Genomic DNA, 5,256 nt, shown 5'->3' on the forward strand with positions numbered 1-5,256 from the left:
ATTGGTTAGACCTAAGTTGTGATTAGTCATGTTGTACTGTCTTTAGCTATGACTAAGTAGAACTAACTTTTATTTTTCTATTAATTCTCAAAACCATCCCCTTGGGACACGACCCCAACCTTTAGTTGGGTTACTATATTATCGACGATCGTAGACACTCGTACCGTAGGTTAGTGTCGTTGGTCACGATAAGTATCAATCAACTGGCATATCAGGGATCTCCATTGTCCAAAAAATCAACGACATGTCGGTGGACTTTAGTTGGTCCACATCTCTCCTCATCTCAGCAATAGCGGCCTTCAGAGCCGTCACCTCATCAGTGGCCCCTTAGCCTTGCTCACACACCGCTATCCGTGCCACAAGGGCAACAATAGTCACACTCAAGGGTGTCACAACATCAGCAAGGGCCCTCTCGATCATGCTAGGAATGGTGGCCTCAAGTCTGAAGGCGCATCTATCAGCAGAATGGGATAGTTACCCCATTCGTAGTCGTGCAACAGCAGCAGTAGACCTAGGAGTAAAGGGAGCTGCAGAGGAACTGGGAGTAACAGAAGGGACATCACTAGATTTACCTGAAGGCCCAGGGGCCAGAGTAGGCAATACTGCCTCTGCAAGTAGTGCTTGAATATCAACAACCGAGGAGGAGTCCATCGGGGCTGCCTTCTTCTTCTCAGCCTTTGTCTTTCAAGTATTCCACCTCAATCCTTCGGATGTCAGTTGATGAGTCCATGATTTGGACTCATTTAGGGCTTTATTTTACTAGATTTAGTCTCTTCAAATGCATATTTTGTGCCAATAACTGATGTAAATCCTTGATTTTCAGGTATTTGGATTGAGGAACAACGCATGGACATAATGAGCAAAACGGAACAAGGCAGCTTAAAGAACGAAGAAAAGAAGGCCTGAGGATTGTCTAATCCATTAGGCGAATCCCCGAATGGCCATTGTCTCACCTAATGTTCTAGTATGCCAAGACCTGAAGGAGAAAATTAAGTCGGCGATAGAAACGAGCACTTGGTGAGTCACCGAACGGTTCCACGATGCAGTGCTAGATCGCCCAAAGTTACAAAACTCAAGGATGTTGAAGGCCAAAGTAGAAAGGCAATGGAATTGACCAAAGGGCGGATCAGCGAGTGGATCGGTGATCCCGACTTATAGCGCCGAATTGTCCTTCGCAACACATTTTTTTGCAACTACAAATACATTTTTAAATTCTTAGTTTGGTATCCAGTTTAGAATCTATCATTGATATTATTCAGTTTTCAAGTTGAGAGCTTAGAACTGAGTTTAGAGACATTTTTCCTTAGCTTTGAAGATTTGAAGATTTCCATTTCTGAGAAATTGGAAGTGGGTGTTGAAGATACTTCATCTTAGGCCTTTGTAAAAACAATATTAATCTTACCCAATTGATGGAAACACGATTTGGTAACGATTTTTATCTTTTTATGATGTCTAGCTAAAACTTCAATTTTTGGGGTTTGATTATGTGATTATGGGTTGATTTAGTTGCTGTGTATTGTTAATTGATAGTGTAAACGCTCTTTAAAAGTGATTTTATTCAGTAATTGTGGCTTAATCTAAAGGGTGTAGTTGCAAATGCAACTCTACCTTCGTGTTTTTGGCTTGCTCGAGAGAGATTTTAAAATAAAGATTACTAATTTGATGGTCTGTGGGTATTGGGTTGTCATGGGTTCAGCTTGGGAGAGTGAATCTGAAACCCTTTTCCACACATTCAGCTCGAGAGAGCAAATGGACTAAAGTGAAGGTTGCTCTTAATTGTTGCTTATTGGTGTTCGAGAGAAACCAATTTGATTCAGGATAAATTGTTCGAGAGAAAGTTTATCCCCACTAAAGTCTAGCTTATTCACTGATTTACAGCTATTCACTAATGCTTGCAATCACCCGTTTGTCTACTTTAGCCCATAATCCAATCACATCCCAAGAATCTCGTCTCCATATTTGTTATTTTCGCGTTATTTGCTGTTGTAGCTGATAGTTGAAACCAAATCCCCCTAATATTTGACATTTGTGTCACCCTTAACTTGAACCATGCTTTTATTTGTAAATGTTTTTACCTATGATTGACTTGATCATATTCATGTTTTTCTATTGATTCTCAAATACTTACCACTCCCTTGGGACTCGACCCCAACTCACTTAGTTGGGTTATATTACTACTTAACGATCATTGGCACTTAGTATTGGATGAGTGTCTTTGATAACGTTAATCAAATCAAAATGGCGCCGCTGCGGGGGAGTGGTGTTATTTGACAATTTTTAGTTAAGTTGAATTTTGTTCTTGTTAGTTATAGTGATACTTACTTAATTTTAGTTTTGTTTTGCTTGTTTATGTGTTGAAACAGGAAGTATGAGTGTGAATAGCAGCAATGGCAGCCAAGTAGGCTAGCAAGATGACACCGGAAACCTCAACAATGTTCATGAGCCTAATGCTAATGACCCCAATCTTATGGGTGGTATTGGTGCCATTTGCTTGCCTCCGGCCGAAAGGAATACGGTGTTCCACATCACAAGTACTATGTTGCAACTCCTGTAATTAAAGGGGATGTTCAATGGTTTAGCTCATGAGGATCCCCATGAGCATATTAGAAACTTTGTGGATGTTTGCGGACCGTTCTCCTTCAAGAACATTTCCCAAGAGTCAGTCTGATTGATGGGAGAGGCATGTAAGTGGTTGGCTGAATTTTCACATGAATCAATCACTTCGTGGGAGGAGTTGGCCACCGCATTTCAAGTGTGATTTTTCCCTCCCTCGAAGATGATGACTCTTCGGGACAGAATTCAGAGCTTCAAACGTCTAGAAGGTGAGCCAATTCATGAAACTTGGCTGCGATTCAAGAAGTTGGTGCTTTAATGCCCAACTCATGGCTTGCCTGACAATGTGTTGTTGCAGTATTTTTTTCAGAGTCTAGATTCGGTAAATAAAAGTGTTGCGGATTAACTTTCTCCTGGTTTGATGCAGCAACCTTATGTGGTAGCGGCTTAGCTCTTGGATGGCATGACTACTATAAACAGGGCGTGGTATACCCATGAAGACCAGGCCTCCTCTCTCACATTCAAATTGACCAAGGAACAGATGGAGAAGGACCAACAGAGCGACCAGAACATGGCCAAGATCATGACACAACTTGACATTTTGTCTAAAAATGTCATGGGAACTGGTGCTCAAACTGTCAATGTCGTGGGTGTCGGGTGTGCTAATCTAGATGAGTCTAAGTTTGAGGCCTTGTATAATGAAGAGGTGAATTTCCTAGCCAACCAAGGTGGTGGTTATCATTCAAACTACCAGAGGCAGGGTGGTAACCAAGGTTGGAATAGGGATGAAGGTTGGAAGGATCGTGATCGAGAATGGAGGGACCGAAATCCCAACTGGAAGGATGGGGAAAAGGATAGGTATGTGTCTCCCCACGAGCCCCAAAATCCAAAGGATTCAAAGGTGGCCAGTCTGAGGATATGCTTTCTCGTATCCTCAAAAAAGTTGACAGGTCGAACAACATTTTAAAGGAAATGAAAGAAAATATGTCGACCCTTAGTCAGACCGTTACCTCACATTCAGTATCGATCAAAAAGTTGGAGACCCAAATGGGTCATATCTCGTCTCATTTGAACCCGAGACAGTAAGTGGGTTTGCCTAGTGATACTATGGCCAACCCCAAGAATGAGGTTTAAGTATGGACTTGCATCGTGCTGCGACATTAACTAAGGCGCTACTTGAGAGGCAACCCAAGTTTTATTTTCTTTCTTTTTAATTTTGGAATAATTGTGTGTTGAATGTGCAGGTTCAAGTGTGGAAAGTGGTTGAAAAGTACAGGTTGGCAAACTAAAGGTCAAGTCAGCGTGTTGCCGAAAAGGTCGGCAAGCCTGACCTAGACCGTTATTGGACTCAAGAAAATTTTAAATTGGAGTCTGTAAAACTCGACGAGCCTAGGAGCAACTTGGCGAATCGTCGACCAGGTCGGCGATCACGACCTAGTCCACTGTTTGGACCCCCACATTAACTGGAGGTCCTGTAAAACTCGACGAGGTAAGTGACCACTCGGAGTGTCACTGAGTCAGTCGGTGAGCACGACTAATGTTGCCGAATGGGAGAAAACTGGATGGTTTTTAAAAGGCCAAAGGTTTAAACTTCCAACTCTTTCACTTTCCCTCCCTTTTGAACTTCCCAAACTCACACCCGCACTTTAGTTTCCCATACTTTTTGCATTTTAGAGTGTTATAGTCGTTGATTTATGCTCGGAGTTGGATTACTTTGTCGCTGATGCTTTTCGTGACCAACGACACTATCCTATGGTATGAGTGTCTACGATCGTCGATCATATAGTAACCTAACCAAGGGTTGGGGTTGTGTCCCAAGAGAGCAATTTTGAGAATTGATAGAAAAATAAAATTTACATTCTAACTAGTCGTAGCTAAAGACATTTGCGATAAAAGGCATTGTAAATTAAAGGGGTCGACACAAAAGTGTCAAATATCAAAGGGGGTTTTGTAACAAGTACTGAAACAGCAAAATAAACAAGAAAATCAAGTATGGGGAAAGGTTCTTGGGATGTGACCGAAATATAAGTTGAGATAAATTGTTGGGTACATGCTTTCGGTAGGAAATTTGCAAAGTAATAGTGACTAGGCTAAGCTTTAAATGGAAATAAGTTCCCTCTCGGGCAACTTACCCCGTTTCAAATGTGTTCCTCTCGGACACCCATTTGCCGCATGAAGACCAGCTTAGGCCTTACCCCACTCACTCTCTCGAGCTAAGTGTTAGGATATGGGACTAGGGCTCACCCTCTCGGGCTGAACCTCATGTCGACCCACTCCTTAAACCATCAGTCTAGTGGATTTGGTTTCGCGACCTCCCTCTCGGGAAAGCCAAAAACACATGGGTGGCTTTGTATTTGCAACTACAAACCCTTTAGATTAAACCACAACCACTAGGTGAAATCACCATTAAAATACATATAACCTATCAGCAAGCAAGACCCAACAAGAATATCAACCCATATTTGCTAAATCACACCATAAGAATGGGGGTTTTTAGCGACTCATCAAGAAATAAGAAATTATACCTAACATGATAATGAAATCAACTGGGTATAAGAAATTAAACCTTAAATTAAGCTAAGGAAAATGAATAGAGAAGACCCACTTCCAACTTGGGGAAGAAGAACTCCTTTCTTCAAGTCTCCACGAAACCCTCTCCAAACTTGAGAGAAAAATATCAGCTAAAGTATGATCTAAAGTGAG

Source organism: Solanum tuberosum, unplaced genomic scaffold (assembly GCF_000226075.1).
Source record: "Solanum tuberosum cultivar DM 1-3 516 R44 unplaced genomic scaffold, SolTub_3.0 scf00211, whole genome shotgun sequence".
NCBI lineage: Eukaryota > Viridiplantae > Streptophyta > Magnoliopsida > Solanales > Solanaceae > Solanum > Solanum tuberosum.